Source organism: Drosophila virilis, chromosome 5, assembly GCF_030788295.1.
Source record: "Drosophila virilis strain 15010-1051.87 chromosome 5, Dvir_AGI_RSII-ME, whole genome shotgun sequence".
Taxonomy (NCBI): Eukaryota; Metazoa; Arthropoda; class Insecta; order Diptera; family Drosophilidae; genus Drosophila; species Drosophila virilis.
The window spans coordinates 16,702,885-16,726,662 of NC_091547.1; the positions used below are offsets into that span (position 1 = coordinate 16,702,885).

General features: G+C 38.4%; 1 protein-coding gene across 2 annotated transcripts in view; it reads left to right on the plus strand.

Moving 5' to 3' along the window:
- The window catches only part of mtt (mangetout), a 120,027-nt gene that overhangs the window by 9,963 nt on the left and 86,286 nt on the right, over positions 1–23,778 (plus strand). Inside the window, exon 1 of one of the 2 annotated variants that reach the window (XM_032436836.2) lies at positions 9,666–9,843. The exons of the other annotated variant lie outside the window; for it this stretch is intronic. The gene's annotated coding sequence lies outside the window, so the exon portion shown is untranslated. Of the gene's footprint in view, positions 1–9,665; positions 9,844–23,778 lie in introns of those variants that run through there. 2 annotated transcript variants of the gene reach the window in all.

Consider the following 23,778-nt stretch of genomic DNA (forward strand, 5'->3'; position numbering starts at 1 on the left):
GTGCAGACCCGTGCATGATAAACCGTCGACATTACGTATACGAAGCGTTTGCCCTGGGAGAGTGAAGTGCATTATGCATATGGCGTAACTTTAAGCATCAGCATGTGCGCCCTGAGGTTTGAACCGGGTCAATTGGTATTTCGACTTACGTATGTGTGCACAAGGTTGAGCAAATCCTAGACATTTCTCCAATCGCCCAATCGCCTTGTTGCCAATAAATTTGATTAAAATTCTGCATATGTTTAGCTAAAACCGTCTTATAGTATAAATCTTAATGCCATTGTTTGTGCAAATTAAAGATTCCCTTGTCTGTTTCCACTCTTTTCCACATATTTGATTTTCCTTTAGATTAACCCTTGATATTCTGCGCGCAAGGCAGATACATGACCAAGACAGACAGTGCTCCGATTGCCCCGCTGCCTGCTCACGCCTGCCTCGCCTACGTGCAGATTTCGCATATTAAGTAGCCGCAAAAGGAGCGCATACCCGTTGTATAAAGTCAATAAAATCTGGCGCACATGGGGCCAGGGTGCGCCCGCTGGCTTGTTGAATTTGTCTTCATTTGGTGTCCTGCCGCCCACATATCCGCCTGCGCCTCTTGCTGGCAGCGTGGCCATGTCAAATGTATGCAAACAAACAGCGTTCCATGCCAAATGAGCGCCAGAAGACAAATGCAATGCGAGTGCAGCTGATGCGGGGACAATGAATTTCCGTTAGGGTGTGAACGCTGACAACAAGTTGCTCGTTCAACTGGGTGACACGTACCGGCACTCAGCATTCTTCAGCTGCTCATTAGAAAGGCTTCTCTGTGAAACGCAATGCAAACATATAGATATATATATAGACTTACATACATACATAAACTGTCGCGTCTAGCGCAAAACTTTTCCTCACTTTGAATTGCAAATCCTTTGACCTGCGAGCTAAAATCTATGCATTAGTTTTTTCTGAAGCGAAAAGCAAACAATGTTTAAATAATATTCAATTGGGAAAAAACACTGTAGAAATCGCTATTATAAAAAGCTAACAAAATGATCTAATTTAAGCTGTGACTGCAGCCGAAACTATGCCAGGAGCTGAGTATGTATGCATTTAAGTAGTTGAAAAGTTTAACTTTGTCATCACCTAGGGGAAATTGTCAACCTGCAAGCGTCAACTTGCTTCTGACTATCTAAAGTTGCTCCAACATAAAAACCCTCTGCAGGCAGTATCACGGCAGTAAAACTATATCTCAAGGCAATAGCTCAAAGTGTTTCTAGGGCAATGGCAAAAGTTGCTCCCTTTGCAGGCGCCTCAAAAGAGTTGTTTAAAAACGTAATTGGCAAAAAAGTGGACCCAACCATGTGACTTGATTAATTGGGAAGCGCTGATGTGCACTTTGAAAATTAACACAATTCAAAAACTTTCGTCATAATATTTACAATCATTTTAACAACAAATTTTCTTGAAAACGGACTTCTTTCATATATTGAGAGTACTTATAGCGTAACATTAATAGTTTTTCATTTATGGGGATAAGTCAAAAAATGTATATGATTTACTGCCTTATAACCTATGCAAATAATTTCCCATAGTTGGTATTGGCCATTGGCCAATTAAAAAGTTCTTACAAATTTTGTATTACCAGTAGAAATGGTTGGAAAAATAAAATGTTTGACTGAAATCCTGTTCAAAAAAAATATCACACCAATTACTTTTTATAAGCCAAAATGTTTGTTAGACTCCTCTTCTCTAAATAAATGAAATCTTCAAACTATACATTTATGAAGAGTTGGACCCAAATTAGGAATAGTAGAATTAAAGTTATTAATATTTTTAATAACGCCTTTTGTTGGTCCTTTTTTACATAAGAAAAAATATACAATAAGTCTGCATTGTTCACTTATTCAAACAGTTTTAAAGTGGAGAAAGGTACCGAAAAGCTAGTGTGGTCTGTACAACTGACAACTGGCAATGTAATTTAATTTATACAATTAATATCAAAAAAATGCATTAATAATGAATTTACTGTTAATATATTTATTACATTTTCGCTTTAAGGTTCATTAATACAATATAATGTTGTGGCATATTGTTTCAATAATGAATTTGAATTTCATTCAATGCCAAATGAGACAATTAAGTATTTGCCTTTGCGGTTTTCCATCAGCCAGCGTCTGAGCCTTGGGCATGTGTGGCGTAATTATGTACTCTGTCAATTCACACATAAATAATTAGGAAAACTGCCAGTGCGATGGATAATACACGCATGCGGCTCCAAATAATCCAAGTTTGCCTTGTAAATAATTGAGTGATAAACAGTTTTCAAGGAAACTCGGTCTTGGGTGGAGTTTTTGGGCTGCGAAATGATTAAAGTAAATTACCGAAAACTTAACTATTGTCGCCACTGGAAAGTGAAAAGTTGGCATTTGACGCTTATCCGGCTGTCTGTAAAGTTTTGTTGTATTGCTGGCAACTTGAAAACTGACAGAACCCTGTTGCTGTGGCAAAATGGCGCCCATCAATCATTCTTGATGGGCCTAGCCATGACCTTCGATTAGAGCAACAAAAAGTGGGCAAAAGAGTTGGTCCAGTCGATTGAATATTTAAAGGTCAGGAGAAACTCGGTTGGCTTGGTTTTATGTTAGCAATGAAATATGAGTAGAAATTTGCCTATAAAGCGCGAGCGCGTGTTACCCCGACCGAGCTGTAAGTTGATTAAATTAGAAATTTAATGCGGGCGGGAGAAAGCCAAATGGCACAGTTTTTACAACTGCTGCGGACAACCTTGAAAGTTGATAAATTGTTGCAAAAAGTAGCAGACAGCAGCCGACAGCTAACAGCGAGCAACCAGAGCAAAACGCAGCCAGGCAGCAGTCATAAAATGAAATCTTTAATCATTTGAGTGACACAGACATGCTGTAGCTGGACCGAACCGGATCCAGAACACCCAATATCATTTCCAAGTTTTCACTGTTTCAGCGTATAACAATAACAACAACATCAACAACAACAACAACAACATCAATGACTGCATAATGCCTAAAGTTTGTGGGCGGGCGTGCCATAAACAGGAAACAAGTCGAGCGAATTTCATTAGGAGCTGCCACTAAACCGCAGTAAGCTCACCCGGATCCAATGCTCCAACCCAATCCCCAAACAGCACCATAATGAAAGTTCCTCTTGTTGTTATTGCTGTTGTTGTTGTTATTGTTGGGATTAATCCTACTCGGGTTCTGTTGGTTGGCCAAAGTGTTGGCTCGTAAAGCGAAATGTAAACCAAAAACTTTTCACGACAAACGTAAAAACAATTAATTCTATTTAATTTGCAACAAAGTTTTTCGGCACCCAAACTCTTGGGTGCAAAGTGTTTTGATTGAGCAACTGCAATGTGGTAAATAAACCATATGCACGTTTCTTTCTTTCTAAGATAAATAAAATAATGAAATAACAAAGTAAACTCAGCTATTACAAGGAAACTCTATTACGTCGCGACGACTTTAATTAAAGTCGACTATAATAATAAGAGGCGGAAAATTTCAATGAAACTGATTCGAATGTGGCATTCAGAAGATCTTTAGAATTAAATTTTTGTTTTGCCGACTTGGTTGCTGCCATTTAAAGAAATATGCATACGATAGAACACATTTATACAAACAAGAAAAATTCTACATGCTGCGTACTTTAGGCAGGAGCTGCCATTTTTGCTTTCCTCACCTTCACACTTTAAGTAATTCATTATTTGAAATGCGCTTTGTTTCTTCCCATTTAAATATGTTGATATACCAACAATCTTGGCAAATATTCAAAGTCCTGTCAACTCTGCTAAAAAGGACAAGCGAGAATGTTGGGCTCGGGTGCAACCGACTGAGCAATGCTCTTTCACAATCCAATCACAATCGAATTAATGATCCGATTGGACGTGGCCACAAAGTTTAAGAACTTTATCTGACGCGAATTAACAAGAGAGGTGGACATACACAAAACATGTTGGAGATATCATTAAAACAAATATACCCTTTTCACTTAGTGAACGAATATAAGAATGTTGTCCATCTAAATTCCAGCTGCTATAGTTTGAACATTTTTATTATTCCCTTTATCCTCCGCGCATTTTCAACAGGGTCTGCAAATTAAAACGAGTGGATTTTCTACAGTAGCCAAAATAAAAATATTTCATTTTCATATTTTATGGGACGGACAATTAAGGAGACATTTCATATTTAAAATATGCAAATCTCTATCTAGTTTCGCATATTTGGCCTAGTCAAATCTTTGAACCTATCGCAGATTTTGTCTTTTTGTGTCTGCCACGAGCTGACAGTTTTATGACAACTGAGTGCCGTTTGCCCGGTTCAAACAACTGCGAGGATTTGCCCCCACACGTCCGCATCCTACGCCCTTTTGCCACATGGCGTCAGTTTTGTGTGCCCTGAGAAATAAATAGAAACTTAAAGCCGACGGCCCCATGTGTTTATATATTTTGTGATTTGGGTTGGCTGAAAGCAAGCCAAGAGATGACCTCAGCCTCAAGCTGCGGTCAGTACGCCGACCTGTTTCTGTTTTGTTTTCTCGGTACAGCTATTTATGCAAATGATAACAGGCTCACAGAACAGGGATTGCGCCAAAGTTGGGTCACAGGTCGAAATGGTTACCTCTCGCATTTTTCGAGTACATGCTCTTAAAATTAAAGCGACACGAAACGACACGACACGAAAAGACTCATTTCAATGGGACATTGAAATTTCTAGCATTTTGCTGTTTTAATATTTTTAGATCTTTAAAATACAGTAGTTTTCACTTTGGAAATACATTTAAGAAATGCTCATTTCTCGTATAAATATTCATACATAAACATAATATTAGAAAAAATAAGCAAAAGTCAGGTGTTTCGTGTGACGATAAAATCACGGCACATGCTCATCGCTAGCCAGTTGGTGAACATCGGATTTTGCTGGCATTAGAAAATTGCTGCATTTAAATTGATTGCTTGGCCATAACTGTGGCTACAATGTCCACACAAATTGATATTCAAATTAAAACAAAAGAATTGTGTGCATTTTCTAGAGGGTCGCACATGAATAGCGAGGAAGGGGGCGGCAGACAGCGGGATAGAAAGAGAGATATAGACTGAATATGACTAGTCAACCAGTTGATGGAATTCCGGACACGTTCTCTCTGTCGCGTAGATTTTAACGAGCCATGCACGGAAAGAAACATCACAAAGCCACGAATGGCTGATTGTTAAGCCAAACAACTGACCGACCGTCTGAGTTCCAGTCAGCCACGGCGTTTTATTTCGTTTAATTTGCAAAAGCTGCATACATCTGCACTTCCCCAGTATATTGAAAGTAATCAAGCTGGCAAGCAGAGCGAAGATTTTGCATTTGCATATAGAAAAATGAAGCTGAGCAAAAAGCGAACAGGTTCCGCTTAAAAAAACGAAATGGCGAATGTAACTGGTAATTGAAACTGTTAAATCTTTCAGATAATAAGATATGTAAACGTTTCGCTTACTCAACCAAATCAATCTGACTTGAAATTCTGTATGTTTAATGGTAATTGGGAATTGTAACCAAGTCTAGTACACTGACGACCGAACATATTTTTTCAGTGTAATAACTATCATGAATTTTACTAGATGCATTGGATGGCAACTATATCACTCACCTGACTGTCTTCAAAGAGAGTCAGTTATCGCTAAAGTAGCTAATTAATTTTTAGCGTGCTAAATTGGTGATAGCCTAATTGCTTTTGAGAGACTGGAAACTAGTTAACCTTGCTGCCGCATACTAAATGCACCAACGCCCCGAAACCTACCCCAGCATTCACATACACACATCTACACAGGAAACGTATAGACTTATGTTCACTAATTACTTGCGATTTGGCCGAGAGCAAAAGTTGCCTCAAAGGGTGAACAAGCTGTAGTATTTGCATTTCTCAAAGCTCGGCAAACATGCAGGCCATGCAGATAATTAATAACTTTTTAGCTGTGTGCAATTACTTTTGCAGTGTCCTTGCAGAATGTGCTTTAATATGCACACGCTCGTTGCAATCATAATTTTGGGGGCGTATCGCACTCAGGCAAATACCCCACGGCTTCATTAGCTACATGAGTCTGCTATTATGATTATTGCCAGACGATCCGGACAAACTTTTTCCACGCTGCCCACAAAAAAGTTTTAGTGTGTCGTTCGTACCAGCTCTCGCACTTACAGATACTCCCATGTGTGTGAATTCCTTGCGTATGTGTATGGGAGTGAGTGCGTGTGTGTTTGTGTGTACACTTCCATAGAAGTATACATACGAGCAGTAGCCAGTTTATTTGTTTAGTTTTTTGTTTGGGTTCCCTTTGTTATTTGATATGGAGGTATGTCTAACCTGCTGACCACTGAGTGTAAATTTTGTTAGTGGTTTTTGCTTTGGTTTTCGTGGTTTGAGAATTGGGCGAATTTTGGACCTTGAGAGATGAGGCAAATACTTGCAGTCCATTTTTTCATCATACAGATACTATATCTGGAAGTACATGTGTATTGTGGGTGTTGTTCTGTGATGCTTTACAAATTCAAAACAAAACAAAAAAACAATAAATCAGTAAAAACCACAAACATTGGAATTTAAAGAGCCTTCTAGTAGACAGATGAAAACATTTTAAGCCGAACACTCTTATGGCATGTACAGTGTTAAATTTCCACTAGAGTTTTGCGAGCACTGTTAAGAAACAGAAAATTGTATAAACTCAGTCCATCGTTCTCTGATGCTTGAATTGAAAAATATAAATAATTGTTCGCTCCCCTTATGCTTCTGTGCCTTGCCACCATCATTTATAGCTAGTGGCTATATTGTGTACACCTTAGGACAGACTTTGTTTCGCTCCATTGAGCAATGGACTCGTAAATAGTGCAATCTTCAATGAAAAATCATATCGTGATTCAGCCGTGTATATTCTATAGCTATTCACACACGTGAACACACATACGTAGCCTGATACTATGGACAAATGAAGAAAATTTAGTAGCAAAAAACATGTTGTTTCGGGAGCGGCATTAATTTTACAATCCAAGCACAAATAAATTAAAACATTTTAAACGGGACTTCATACTATAATAGTGAACTTTTAAATAGTTTATTACATGAGGCATCATAGTTAAATAAACTAGTTTGCGAGTCTGACAGCGTCCTGACCGAACTTATATGTGGAATGAGGTTGCGGATAGATTTGGGGCAGTCGTAACTAATTGCTATTTAACAACTGTTATCTTAACAGCGCTTTAATGACAAAATTTTTTAAGTGACCTGTTTAATATTAACTAGATATTAAGCTAGCCGGTGCGAGGTCATTGTTGTTCATAAAAAGCCACAACATAAGGTATTAACACCACATTAGAGCAGATTATATACTGCATACATAACAAAGATGCGTTAATTGAATTACTTTCCAGACAAGATTAAATGGCGCTTAAAGTGCGCATTGACCCCATCGTTCTCCAAGAAATATAGTCCAAACATGGGTCAACTTGCAGTGTATTTATAGCACGCTTTTGTGCGCGATGCCAAATTCATTGGCAACCGCAAAGCACCTGCGTGCAGTTAGAACCTTCACACACACACACGCAGAAATATTCAGAAATGCTCTGGCGGTCATCTCCTAATGGCGCTCGACTGCGCCCCAATGTCCATTGTCCGAGCTCAGGTTGATGTTCACGTCTGTGTTTGTTCGTCTTCCCATCCCACCGCTCGACCGCTGTCGTCAACGTAATTATGCTGTCAACAAAAAGCACATCACAAATGGACGGTCGGCTGTCGGCTTGCACTGCTGCTCGCCTGTCTCTGGCTACGGTTCGAGTCATCATCAGCTGCTTGTCGCCGTCTTAAGTTGTGGCTGTTTTTCTTGTTCCTGGCATCGACGTGCAAAAGTATTTAACGCCGTGCACGTTCTCGCTGCTGCTAGCCCGACTGCCTGGCTGGCTGTCTGTCCATTGGTCTGCCTGTCTATCAGTCTATCAGACTCCGAGTTTGTCTCTGTCATGCCTTTGGCAAATATTTATTCAATGTTTATTGGCACGCACTTTGCTCTGGCTGCCTGCTTAATTGCGCGTTAAGCATTTAACATTCTTATTCTTCTTATTTTTTTTATATATTTTTATTCCATTCCAGTTGTCAAGTGAAAATAATTATTAAGGTGAATCAGTAGATCAGAGCGCTGAATGGCTTGAAAATTGTCTGAAGTGGTTCCACGCTGCGCATAATGAAGAAGGTGATGAAAAGTGAAGAAATCGACAATTAATTAACGACCATTCGGCGTAGTCTGTGAAAAGATTTTCAAGTGAAAAAATATTAATTGATGTTTTAAGTAGTTTTTAGTACTTCCATTCATTTTTATGGAAAATTATTTAAAATTAATTGGAATCTATTGCTACATTGGCAGTAACTAAAATTATACTTAACATATACGAGAGTCTTACTGCGTAAAGCAAATCGAGAAAACTTACACTTATTTGCAGTGAGAAATAAGCCAGACACTTACAGTCCATGAAAGTTACAGCTTCTCGGGCTGTTTGCAAAAGTACAAGACACTTTCATATAAATTGGGGACGAAGGGAATCAAGTGTGTGGCCTGAATGCTATATAAAGTTTTCAGCTGTATATCATGTGTGTCAGTTTCAATGGCATGTTCGAAATGGTTAAAATGGTGTTGCCAGGAAATAAATATTCAAGAATACTTGGCAAAAATATACATATTTCATTTATTTGAAAACTACACAGAGCCGACTGCCATGATGCTGGCGTGAAAGTCACATATTTTTTGTGCCCACGCCTTTCTGGTGCCTATAAAAGTTTCCGGTCGGCAATGATGAATGGGTCGCACGCTTTTGATGCTTATTCCGATCTCATCAATTATGTTTATGTTTATCTTTCGCTGGCCCGTTGACGTTAACAGCGTTAATGCCAAATGTCTGGCATTAAATGCCTATTCAAAGACCGACAAGAGGTTTTGCGTTGCCACGCTGGACGCCACGATGCGTATGCGTGATGTGCAATATCCCACGGGGATTCCTTGAATCTTGACGAGCTCATAAAAAATCAGCAATGAAGCTGTTGCGCGTCTAACAAGGCGCAAGAAACGTCACTCATGAGCAAATTAATTTTATACCACAACTTCATCTAAATAGAAGTCTAGCTCTATATCAGTGTGTATAGCCTCAGTACACCTAAAAGTACACCGCTCTTGCTTTGTTTGCAGCGGCTTAACAGTCCATTTCCATGCTTTGCTGCTAAGAAAAGACTGTTAAAAAATCCCAAAACAAAAGTTAACAGAAGCAGAGGCTCGGCGGCTGCTGTTCACTTTGTCTAACAGGCGCACGACAGTCTCGAACGCGATTCGACGGCGAACAGTAGTGCGTGTCCTGGCACATGGGTGTATAAATAAAACATAGTTAGTGGTAAAGTCCGAAATTCTTAAAAAAAAACTATAAGACCCAATTAAAATTAATATATTAAGGATAAGAAATTTAAGGAAAGATTTGTTTCAAAAACATAAAAAATTAAAATAAAACAAACTTTAAGGAACTTAACACAATTAAAATTAACAAGATTTAATTTAACAAAGTGCAGATCATATAGTGAAAAATGCGGTATACGTATTCCATAAATATTCAAAATCTAAAAAAATAATAAATACTGAAAGAGATGAGAAGAAATTTTAATATATATTGAAATAACGGCCATGCATACATTAATTTGTTTGTGCCTGATTAAATGTGTGCCATAAATTTGAATAAATTACCAGCTCCAAGAAAAAACGAAATTTATGTGCTGCGCTAAATTACAATTACAAAAACTGTTGATTTAATATTATCGGTGAGTTCGCATGGTACAATCTCAATATATATATAAGCATTTCAAATTGATTTATTAAACATGATTCATTAGTCTATACTTTAATTGTTAGTGGAAATAATATTAGGGAAGTTCAGATGCAATCTGCTTTGATTAGAGTCCGAATCAACAAATTGTAATTTTGCATCAGATATTTGCCTACTGCACGTGGAACAAGGCACAGATTCCGAAAAGGTGACGAGTTTCTCTCACAAATGCCACAATTCGCGAGTAGCGAGCAAAATAAATTCAAGTCTATTAATTCCAGCTTACAATTGGAAACGTTTCGCGTGGCTGCAACCCATTTGCTTGTGGAACTTTTAGGGGAATGCAAAAGAAACTGATTTATGGCAAATTCTGCTCAATCCAAATTGAGGAAATGACTAGGCAAAAGGCACTTTTCACATACTTTTAATGTATGTAATGTGGGTGTTGCTGATGTTTCAAAAATTGAGAATTGTAAAAATGTTGTTTTCATTGCGTGGGTGATAAATGCGAATAAAAAAAAAATTAATTTATCTGCGGCTGGAAAATTTCCTATGCAAATGTCTTTTCAGCAAACAATTTAAATTCTGATGGAATTTATGATTGATGTGCCAGCAATTTGTACTGGAGCCTCGTATACCAAACTTGTAGGCCAGACAGACTGAACAGCATATTGCATAGTCATCTTCATATTATATTCGTACCACATTTCATATGCCCATTTGGCTGCGCCTTGTCAATATGAAGCGAAATTTGTGCTCATTTTCTCTAAATCGCGTGGCTGGGCTGACGAGCGCTCTCTCACTAACCCCGCTCACCCTGTGGGCCCATTGTCAGTTCTAATGAGTTGTCACGCGCAAGTCACTAAAATTTATTACCAACCATTTTCTCCTTACTTTAAGCACCAGCATTTCCACATCGCTGATTGTCCCGCTGCACTATGCAATTTTTCACAGGATTCAGCATTTGCTCTTCTTGTATACCCTGTGATCAGTCAAACTGGTAAAGAGAGTATAATACTGCTGTGCAAAAGTATGTAAAATAATGATTATGTACTATTTAAGATTTCGATTTCAATTAATGCCATGGTATCATAATTTCTAATAAACAATTTGACAAAGTGTGCGCTTTCTGTCTGAATTTCGCTGATGGCAGTGAACATATCTGTTAATGTCTGTATTTTACTGGGTATCATCTAGCAGAGCGATAGCGGCACTCTTTCATGTTTAGCTATCGCCTTGTTCATTCGCGGGTCACCCTCTGCATTGACAGCCGATTAGTTTTGGGCTATTGGGCAGTTCACATTCGTTTGGTAAAAAGGCGTCAATGGGCACACAAATGTTGAAGCTCAAAGAAAGTAGCCAAAGTTTTTCCCTGCTCTTTTAACCCTTTTTATCATTAGGAAGCGCTTCACATGCACGTATACCCGTATGCGTCTTTACGAGATGGCTTAGAGTCGTCTTTAGTTGCGCACAGGCTTAGCATAATTACAGGTAAAAGGTAAAACTCTTGTTAATAACTTTTAACTCGTTCTCCCAGTTGCTTTAGAAGTTTTTGTCACTTGAAACTAGCCGAGCACCATTACTGCCACGTAGCTTGTGCTTGTCTCTATGTGTGTGTGCGTGTGTGGAATAAGTTTTGGGCCTGGCCAGCCCCTAATGTGGGTGTAAGTAGCTGTGAAAATGGATTCAAAGTAGTTTACCCTACTTAGTATGACTACGTGTGGATTAACAGCTGGAAGTATTCCTAATGCTGTTGCCTACTTTACGGGGCATTCATTTAACATTTCTTTTAACTTTACTAAATACTTTACATAATGGTATTAACCAACAAAGCCAGTTGACTTATTCTATAAAACTGCTTTTCTACCATATTTGTAGGAATTGTATCTGGTATAAGCTACGCACAAAATGAAATTTAGCTTCTTACTTTATTTGGCAAATAACAAAATTGTCATATTATAACTATTGTATTAATTATGTTCTAAGTATATTAATTATTCGACCTATTGAAATTTTAAGACCATTTATTTCTACTTAAAGCTTCAGAATAGTTAACTTCAATCTCTTGTGCACTTGCTCTCAAGCTTATCACAACTTTTATGGATTTTATTATGTGTAAACAATATACAAATATTTAAAAGCAACTCCTTCAAGTCTTAAAAGCTTGTAAAATTATTGACGTTCCACTTTAGTTAAGCGTTTACAGAATTCTTTATGTGAAAGTGCTGGAGCATGTTGTTGCTTAAATACCAGTTTGTAAAATATAAAGTGATTATTTAAGTTACTTTTTAAGAGGAACTTTAAGAGAAATGACAAGCCCGATTTGCTTTTCTGCTTGTTGGCATTTCGCCTGTTTAGCCATCTTTGCTTTAATTAACATGCTTTTAGGTCTTGCGCTCTCCAAAGATGTGACCTCTTCATCTTTTTATTTTATTTTATTCTATTTTATTTTATTTGGATTCGGACTGCTGCTGACCGTTGGGCTTTTGCTACTTAATGCCAACATCATAACATTAAATCCTCTTGGTCGTTCCTCGTTTAACTGGCGAATATCATCTTACAAAAGGCTATTCTTAGCGCCGTTGGATTTCATTTTGATTATGAGTGGGCGACTGTGTGTGTGTGTGTGTGTGTGTGTGTTGGCCAAAATCACTTTCGTAGCCAAAGAATCAAGTAGACACCAATTTAAACTAGGGCAAAAGCGAAACTCTTAGGCGTTATATTGTACTGTGCAACCTTTTACGTTTGCCTGCTCTCAGCTGGGCAACGGGGCGTGTCTCGGCCAAGTTTGGTCACACTTCGCGCACTCTTGGGCTTGACTGATGTGCCCCATCAGGAATTGAGAAATGGCAGCACATCACCTTAATTAAATTCTATATGTGAGCGCAAAAGATTAACAACAATGAAAGTGTTTCAATGCAAATGATGCCCTTGGCGCGCGTTTTGTATGCTACGCAAATAAATAAATATTTTAAGGTGAATGTAAACAAAACGAAGAACCTGCCCCCACAGAGAATTGCCAGTGCTCGGTTTTGGGACCTGCCGGCAGCCTAAGGGACCGGAAGCGGAAGCGCACATTTAGGCTATGCCGGAATGCGAATGCTGCAGTTAGTTTGCCTACCCGGCCATCGCCATTAATATTTATTATGGCATCCGTTTTTATGGCACTTTAAAGCTGCCCGCCGTCGGCATTTAACAGCAACTTGCCACAGATTAACGCGCCGCGCACCACGTAGCATACAGCACGTGGCAGCCATATTTTAATGAGGTGAAAAGCTGCTTTTCCATGCAGTTATCACGAAAGCGAAAATATTGAATTTATTATAACAAATGGCCCATAATGAAAATAAGTGAATCCCTCATTTAAGAGCTGCGAACGTGTTGGCCCCCATCTTTGCAAGTCCTTGCCGTTGGCTACATATGAATACATTAATTAAATTTGTATACATACAGTCGCAGTTGTTCCTCAACATGGAATTAACACTTTTTAAATAAGGTTCTTAAAATTAATCCTATTGTAAAATTGTTCGCTCAGAATGTATTAATGCTCATTGTATGTTGTAGCCATATGTTGTTCAAGCTTCTTTTAATTAATGCAATACATAATTAATTCATTTTTCAATCCTGCTGTATTAAACACCAATGGAATAATAGACATAAGCAATCGTGGCGATCTCAGGAATAATAATTAATAATGGCATTGTAATTAGTAAATGAGAATATAATGATGGCATGCCGAAACTTTAATGTCCACGCTGCCATTACTGATTTGCAGATATGTGAGATAGAAAAAGCAGAATTTAAGAAATAATATGTTGGAAATCAGAATATTAGCCATATCTTGCTATACCTACTTTATGACCGATCTTGAAATATCCAATGCTTAAATGATTCTGTGCATCTAATGAATGCCGAGCTGGGTCGTAATACCTTGATAATTTAATAATTGTGAGACCAGTTCACATAGAAACAGACACACGGACGGATTGACATGACTATATCACCTCGGCTCTTGAAGCTGGTCTGATCTATATATTTCATTATTTTCAAAGATCTTTGTCCATTTTTCCTTGGTGGAAATGGAGGTAAAAAATTTGGTGGGTGATGTTTCGCGCTAAAATTCATTTCCAAGCATCTATATAAAAAATCATTTGAGACGTGTTTAGCACTTTTTGCATAATCCAAGCTTCCTCGGTGGAAATTGCGATTCAAAGATTTTTATTGTTGATCTTTAAAGTTTTGTCCGATTTGATTCAAATTTATTTCTCTAGTTTCTGCTTCCCAGCTCTTACGGTATGGGCTGTGCGCTGATCTCCAATCAGTCAGTCAGTCAGTCAGACAGTCATTCAGGAAAAACATTGTTTTATATTGAGAAATTCAATCTGCAATTAATATACGGATTCTTAGTAAGAATCACTTCTTTTTTAGTAGGAACTGCGCTGATGAAAGCCAACTGCTTCAAGTTAATCTGGGTACATATGCATAGTAATTGCATGAGCACTCTCAAGGAATCATATTTGTTAAAATCTGTTAGCTTTTATTGTTGTTTTAATAAAAAGGAATAACAAATATCTTGAGCATACATTTAAGATTTTCTGCATAGCTGCACTTGGCAGAAGCAACTAATTTCGCACAAAGCTGTACCCTACATTCATTTATTTTACATATTTCCACTTATATTCGCAACATGCAGAAATGTTGCCGTTCGAGTGCACTCAAAGCACACTCGCAACTTGGGCAATCGACTTTAATTATTTTTCTAACATACTAGCAAACGTGTTCTAAAGAATGCGTTGAATATTTGTTTTGCCAAAACTCAGATGCGAAATATAACAAAAGTCGAGTAATCAGCGTTGCCGGATCAAGTGGCTTAATATGCCGTTACCAAAGGCATGACCCGGACCGCGCTCTGGACCGCGTCTCCTGGAAACCAGCTGCCTTTCAAGCAGTGCCATCCAAGTACTTATCTGCATTTGCATTTCAATGTAATTGAATTAGTTAAAGTTAGTTTTTAGTGGGCGTGACTCGACGGGCGCCTTCGACGACCTTGCTTCCTTGTAGCAATAAAAACCCTAATGGGAACATAAGGATGAGCTCTCATTGTGCTGCTGCCAAAATATTAGCATTGCATTTGGCTTAAGGTTGTGGTTTAGCGAAGCGCCTACAAATTGCACCATGTGCCAAATTAAAATTTCAATTGTATTCTTTTGGTTATCGTTGTTTTGCTGGTGTTCTCTTTGTTAAGCTAAAAATACAAGTGTAAAGTGGTTACCCATCTTTTAGAGAAGATAACATAATGTAAAAGTTTCAAGTTTGTTGCCTGCTCGCGCCCTCGAGGAGTAGAAGAAACAAGTAAGTTTTTCATGTTTATATAGTATATTAAGCAGATTAAGTTGAGCGAAAAAAAGTAGTTTTAAACGGCATAAATTACCGAATGAAATACAATACTACTCCGAAAAAACTCTGCATATCAAGTCCAACCAATAGTAGAAATGGCATAATAATTAGAACTACGAGCCTCGATTTTATCTTATGAATATTATTCCCAAATTTATTATTCACTTTTAGCAGAGCTAGTTAAAGAGGGGGTATTCACCATGCGTATGCCATAATATGCATATTTATAAGGGCGCCTTAGCCAGGTCATAAATAGATCAGCCGCTAAGCCCGTACGCAGGCGAGGAAGTACGCAAAGGCGTCCGCTCCAGTGGCTTATGCTCACGCTGGTTCCTACATTTGTTTGCTACTGGGTCGTATATGGGGAGCGTGTTTGTTTGTTTGCCAAAGAAAGTCTGAAAAATGACTGAGTTTGTTATTCGAATTACACTTGATAGACTTGAATAATGTGGTTAATTATGCTGCTGGCGAATATGCGTGCTGCATAACAAACAAATGAAGCAAGCAGATTACAAATCATTCTGTGTATGATGCACGCATGTTTGTATGTGAGTATTTGAGCAAGGTCAAAGGTCAAACGCTGGCTTAGTGGATTCTCAGGCCAATGATAAGCAAGCGAAGAGAACCGATAAAATTGCTTGGCCCTAGTTGACTTCTGATACATATTAACTTCAGGTCAGGTCCATGCGAAATATTAAATGTAATCAAAACACATTTGACTTTCCATGCGAATCCCTAAACATTTATTGAACCGCTAAAAAACAAAACAAATTGCAATTTTCACTGCTTCGTCCATAAAAAAGTCAGTTCTTACCGATTCTGCTGTTGAGAAATGTTATGGACAGCTCCAATCAAGTATCGTGCCTGATTTCATATACTAAACATTCCAAGCCACAGGTGGGATTTCACTTTCAGCGACTATCTTCATAATGCCAAGGGACTTCAAAGTGCTTAGCACCTTAACATAATCAACAACAACAAGCATAACCACAAGAATGTTGACTGTCAGCCTGAGTCTGAGTTCGCAAACTTTGCTTCTAAATTTATTATTACAAGCTGCGTGGCAAGCGCCGGCTGCGTAAAGAGCATATCAGCAATTACAGGAACCGGCACGCACATACAACCCGCCCAATTTCAAGCACAATCAACTTTAGCCCCCATTTGAAGTCATGAAGGCAAACCAAACAACAAATGGCGATGACAAACCCGTCGACAACAACGCACAAGACAAATAAAAATAAGGACGACTCCCGCGTGTGTAATCCACAGCGCAGCAGCGACTTTAAGCAAGATGAGGCAGCTGCTGGGGTCCGTAGAATGGCGCATGGGGGTAACAGCTATCAGCCGTACGCATCATTTGCCAGGCATACGTACAAGTGACAACATTAAATAATCCATTTAATGTGCCGTGTATATCATTTCAATGTTATCAGTGGCAATCTACATCGACTTGGGCGTGTTCGCTGGAGCATTGAGAGGCTAAATCAATAAGTGCCAGCTATAACAAACTGCTCGGCGGGGCGTCGAACGAAGTGTAAAACAAACCAAGTTTACAGCACAGACAGACAAACTCAGACAAACTTGGACCAACTCAGCAGACAGGACTCAAGTACTTGACCAACTGTGGCAGGTAGTCGCAAATTAAAAAAGTGTAGAGTAGCTGTAAAGTGAGAGTAGAAAATGTTGTCGATGTTGTCGGATTCTTGTGGCGAGCGACAGAGATTTACTGCCAGCGAAAGCTACCATTTCTGTCATACAGATGGAACAGTGGAAAGTTTCTAATATAAGTATGTTAAGCTAAAATTGAAGCAGAAATTAGTAAGCTTAAATCTAATGAGTGGAGGAAAGGTATAAAGGGAAAGCAGCTGATAAAGGCTATTGAAAAAAATTGGAATTTATTTTTAGATTTATTGCTGATAAATTGTTGAATGCTATTTTTTAATTTTTTTACTTTTTTTCACAAAATAAAAAATTGGTTACAAGTTTTAAATAATCAGAGACATATAATACAGACTCGCTTTAATTTCGCAAAATAATTTATCAAGAGTATTTAAAAATTTTAGCAAAGGTTGCTTTAAAGCCACTGTGCATCAGCCGCGTTTGGCCAAGTTATCAGTCAGTTCTCTGGCATTGTGTGGGAGTCGGCTCTGTGACTGTGCTGAGCCTATGAAGCGCCGTCTTGTGCGGCAGCATTTCATGTGGAGATTGCCCATATGCTTCCTTGGTTGCCTTTGCCGTATTCTTGGCACTAATTGGCGGGCGCGACCCTCGGAGCCTGCTGTCTGCCGTTTCAGGAATGTTTGTTTATTTATTTAACGTCGACATTGAAGCTCACTTCAATGAGCATATCATTTGCGTGGAGTCTCTCGCTTTGCCCATCTATGGCACCGACCCGAAAGTGTTGCCTACTGCCAGACCTACAGGCTGCTGTGCAAAGTAATTTCCGTAATGAGTTCTGAGCACTCTTCCCAAAGTCTGTATTCACTTAAAAGTGTTTGAAATTTGAAATTTCATTTCAGTTCGTGCCTGAGCAAAAAGCAATCATATGACATGTGCATACATATGTCAAGTTGGTAAAACGTAAATTGCTTTTGTGCCCGACGGACGATTTTTATACCACGTACTCGAAATGGGTGTTTTAGTTGTGTGTCAATGGGTGCGATATTTTATTGTTTTTTCACCCGTTCAGGACCAACAATGGTTTAGCATTTAATAATATATAATATAAATTTCATAAATATTTCTTAAATTATTTTGCCAAGTCAGAGCAGCTGATGTAAAGGGTATCACATAGTCGAATGCTCGACTCAGATGCCTTGTCCTTTGCCGTTTGCTGTTTATGTAATGCGATTAATTTTGATTAATTTTTTTCGTTTTTCCACAAATGCTTAAGCATTTTTTTGGAAGCCATTTTCCTTTGGCTTGCTTTTAATCTACTTATGAAATCTTAATGCATTTAAAATTGTTTGCAAACTTTGCGCCACATTTGGCGTTTAAAAAAAATCAATCATGCGACATGTGGTGCTGAAAAAATCTTGAACGCAGTGGGCATAAATCAAATCTATTTGGCTAGACAAAAAAAAAACACACACACAGCTACAATTTAATTAGCAAAATATGCGCACTTAAGCACTAAATAAACACTTTGACACAGCATCAATTAACAAAGTGAACAACTAGGCAACTGCGCTGGCCCAAGCACTTAATTACTTAATTTATGCCTGAAGCGCCTTGCCTTGGGCGCTCGGTTTCAGTTTGGTGGCTCAGTCGAGGATGAGCCGAAGCTTTCGCGAAATTGGATTAATTTGTTTACAACACAGCCAAGTGGAGGCAGACAGTGTGCCCGGAATGCCGCCACTGCCAGTTTTGGGCACTTAATGGGCCGCCACGTCGTGTAGTACCGCTCGTCGTTTGCCATACTTTTTTTTGTACCCTGAACCCATTGAAAATGTATAAAAAGGGTATATTGTATTTTTGCAAATGTATGTAATAGGCAGAAGAAAGCATCCCCGTCCCCATAAAGTATATATATTCTTAATCACACATCACAATTTCGGTCGATCTCGCCATGTCCGCCTTTCTGTTCTTCCGGAATCAATATAAAACGATATTAATCCATTTTTTTTTTATCAAATCTCTTATGTTTTAAGAGCCAGTTATCAAAGGTAGCTTCTTGAAAAGTATATAAAGATGAAGTAGTTTTCATTTTATAATTTAAATTTGTAAACTATTTTATTTTTTGTAGCGTGAGCTTCATTTGGACTTGGTAAAAAAGGGTTCAGGGTATTCCCTAGTCGGGAACTCCCGAGTTGAGCCTCTAACTTGTTTTATCCTACAGTAATTTAAAATTTCTTAGAAGAGGACCTAATGGATTTGTGCAAATCTATGCAGCAGCCAGGACCGCATAAACTAAACTTAGCTCTAGCCCTCTGCATCCCCCTGTTTCAAAAGCTATAAGCACAATACAAAGATTTTTAACGTTCTCCTTAGATCTGGCCATTTTCTGAACATAATAAAATACAATATTAACATTGATTTATAAATAAATTACTTTCGAAGCATAACTGCACCTCATCCCCCCATTGAACAAAATCAAACATTTTAAGAGGGAAGCCTCTTGCTCTTGGTACATATATGCACAGATTTTACTGCCATATTTAAGCGCTGAAAATTTCATAAAAATCAGACAATAAACAAGATTGCATATACCGTGCTGTGGCGCTGAGGGGAAACGCTGCGTAAAGTGCACAGATTGTGTAAGGGTGTGTGTGTGCGTGTGTATAAAAGGAAGTCGAAATGGATACAGGATATACTGACAGGCATTCTAGACCACATTGCAATATTAAATTGCTTAAAGTGCGTTGAACGAGACCGAAGTCAAGAGCAAAAATTTAATGTATATTTAAGTGGGATTATCAGCGTTTTGGCCAACCAAAACAATAGATCAAATTACAGCCAAGTATGCGAGCAATATGGAGAAAGTGTAAAGGATAGAGAAAACTAAAATAAAGAGACATTATTCAGGCTGATGAATTGCGCTGCATCGGGAAAGATATATAGCCTGGAGAGCGCACAAAACTTTTCAATTAAATCACTTTTATTACTTTTAGGATAAAGTCTTACATATATTTTTTTAATTTACTGCAAGGAACCTGAACTGTGTTTCTGTAGTTTTAAAACGCATAAGATGTTATAGTTTAGTCTTAAAGGCGGACGCTTCTATGCCTTACTTCTCTTGACTTATTAATTTTAATCACAAGTTAGCCAACTGCTTAAGAAGTCTTTAGCAGCTGACATCAGCAGACCAAATTGATCTATCAAATTCAAATAAGTAACCGCAATACTCGCCGCACAGCTGTCGGCACAATCCGCAACTAGCCGAAACTTTCGTGTCGAAAGTTTTAAGAGTTTGCCACACCCTCGCATTCCGGCTTTCCCTTTCTGGTGCACATTATTTTTACGCATCGAAAATTGAGTTTAATTTGAGCGCAGGTGTTTCCGCACCCATTGCGCTCCTAATGTTGGTGTTTGGCGCCGTTTCCTTTAGGATTTTCGCCTGGCCCGTCCGTTTCGTTATCGTTGTTGCTGCCCGTTGGACGATGCTAATTAAAAGTTTTCGCACAACTTTTTAGCATGGTGTGTCGTCATTTTGTCAACGAAACTCGCCTAAATTTGCGCCAAGACTGTGCCTTAAATTTTCCCACAGAGCCTGGCTGACCCCAAACGGAATAAATATTAAAACTTTTTAATTGAAGAAACAATAAAACTGATAATAAATGAAATTAATGACAAAATACAACAACAACAAAAAAAACAAAAAAGTTTTATCGAAAATAAAATGTTTCACTTCTCTCTATAACACTCGGCCATATCTTGGCATTTGGTTAAGAATCTCAAAAACACAAATTATTTATTAAATAAATTTAAATATAAATGCACTTTAACTTTTAATATTATTTAAAAAATTAAATTGCATTCAGTTTTATAAAACATTTTTTTTTTATTCCAACATTAATTCATCCGCCTTAGTCATTGGCTGGCTTGTTGGCTAGAGGAATGGATGTCGAATTGTTTTAGACGCAGTCTAAGTCTAGCAAATAATATAGTACTATGCATAGTAAAAAAACATTTGAATAACTACACGAACCTAATTAAATGTTGGAAAAGGGGCTCGGAATATAATCTTCTTTTAAGTTGTGTAATCTTTTGAACTTTATCTCTCAAACATTTTTCACTAATTCCGTTTTAAGCCCACAATGAGTCAGCGCTATTCAGCCAGTGATTTATGCTCTTCTTTTTATTTAAATACACAACATTCCACGCCCTTTTCACGCGCTGCTCCTGCCGCCCGCATTCAATTTGAAAATGACAAATTACCGCACCATACAAATGTTTTATGTGAATTTTATGACTTTGAACCACAGCGAGAATTCACAAATAAAGAAAAAAAATTGAGGAAAAATGTTTTTATGCGCATTGCATATTCATTAGAGATAATCATGCATTAAGTGGTCAATGCTCCGGCGAGTGGCCCTCCAGGCTGGCTGTTCTATGCCTAGGTCACGTGCCACCCATTACGCTGCGTATGCGTCATATGAACTGACCAAGGGCTAAGCCTTCCTTAATTTTTTTTTTATTATATATATATATATTTTTTTTTTTTGCTGATGTTCACGTTTTTCCGAAAAGGTAACTGCTTTGACTTGGCTTATAAATAATATTTCCATAGCTGAACGGCGGCTAAATGAGCTTGGGCCGCGTGCACGTTATGATGATGTCTGTGCCGCTTGCTTTATGCCGCGCCGCTGGTTTTAATGGAGGTGCCGCATTAATTTTGCATTTGTTGCAGCCTTTTTGACGGGGCCACAGCAGCAGGCGTCGGCTACTGCTCCTTGCCCAGGAGTTTACCGAACTTTCTGCATAATTTTCTCATAAAAAAACATGACCAAAACTGTTACGACCACATTACCTGAATGTGTCTGCCTGCATATTCCCATTGCTTTAAAACATTATAAGTTCTACGCCCCCACGATATGCCGCACTTGAATATGTTCAGCTGTAGCTAAAAGGATTGGCGCCAAGCTTGAAATCAATGTGTGCCGCTCGATATCCATTAAAACAAACTTCCTCTAATTAGCTGCACTTTCTTCCGGCCATTAAGTGCCATAATTGGGAGTGAACTAAGGGCAGCTAACATTTTAAGGTGGATATCGTTTGAATTTCGTTAAGCTGGGTTAATTTAAGCAAATGCTTATAGATTAAACGGATAACTATATCAATTACTAAAGTTCTTAAAACCTTATACGTTTAAACATTAATACAGCTCACATATCGTATGCGTAATATTTGTCAATTCCATAATATGCTAATTATTTCGGTCCACAAAACTTTCAAATTTACATATATTGAGCTGATTAAAAGCTTTCGCTTTAGCACACTGGTCTACAGCGTACTTGAAGCCCCAACTATATTATTAGAAAAATGTAACAAAAGCTGAAAAATCGGTAGCTTTAACTCGTGCATCATTGTACAATTTTGATCAATGCTGAATAATATGAATAATATTTATAATATATTGCGCTCTTAAAGTTCCAATATTCGATTCATTTACTTTTGTTTCAAAAATTTGTAAGCAATAACAGTTCATCTTGTGCTTATCCTATAAATCTTGGTTCTGCCTATTTACAGCACTCTCTTCTTTTTTTTCATGTTACCATGTCAAAAGCAATCCAAATTTATTTTCTCTAGACTCTGATTTATGATTTTGAAAACGTGGGTAAACAAAAATATGGACTTGGTTTCGTAAGCGACATTAATTAACTGCTGAAATAAGCTACCCATAACACCAAGAGTATTGATACTTTGAACATTCGATTATGAAACTGGATATATTTGTATTTATGTAGACTAGTGTCTTTTATAGCTATGCTAGCAACGGGTTAAGCAACCAGCATGTGCCTAAGCCGCATCGACTGTTCATAGTTTTGTCATGCATTATTATCAGAAATTGTAGAGGCTGCGTTAAGACTTTGCTGCTGCAGACATTTACGCTTGAATGAGGACAGCTTCTGGTTGCAGGCATTGCGGCCCGTATGTGTGCCACATTGTATCACATATCATATGATGTGTGTGGTCTGGCCAGGACAATGGTCAGCAGCTGTCAATTGTTTGACTTGCGGCTGACACTCAGCACTGCGAAAATTGATAAGTTTAATTAAATTTACATGGACGATGAGGAATCTGCCTGGCGGGCAGCGTTTCATTAGTTTCATGCGAGGCAACATTTCATTAGTTGCTGGCGCTGCACAAAATGGAATTTATTCGCACGTCCCGGCCATTTATAGGCCACATGCTAGTTGACGCCTGCTCGCATACGACCTTGCCCACCATTCGGGATGACGACGACCTACCCAATATCGTTTCAATAAAGAGAATATTAGCACAAATAAAATATAGAAAGGGCAACTGGAAATGCGCAGCCTGCGGCCATTTCCGTTGGCTGCAAACTAAACAAAAATACTCAAAGAGGCAGGGTTGAGCGTGGGCCAGCCCTGGCATGCCAGGTATTTGAGATAAGAGCACAGCCAGGACGGAGCGCGTGGGTGGCATTGGGCGTATTAAAGATTATGTCACAGCCAGCCAAAAATATGTGCCAATGGTATTTTTATATTGTGCGTCAAAGTATTTAGGCAATCGGTCGGGGCGGCGCAGACCCAAAAAGCCGCAGTTAATCGTTGGTATATTTAAAAAGAGCTTTAAAACCAGACGCTACTTTGTGTTTATCGGCTTATCAGTTTATTCCAGGACACAGCAATTGACCCCTAACAGTGTGGCCTTTAAAGCTTACCGTTGGGCCTAAGTGTGAGAGTTTCTCACTAAGCTTACCATGAAAAGACCCCCATCTTTACTATAGAATGCCGTTTAAGTAGTTCATGATAAGAAGTAAATAAGCTGGGTGACTGAAAGAACGGTTAATATAGGCAGACAGCTAATTGGTTTTCTCGAAAACTAAACCGGAAAGCCTTTTTCCTGG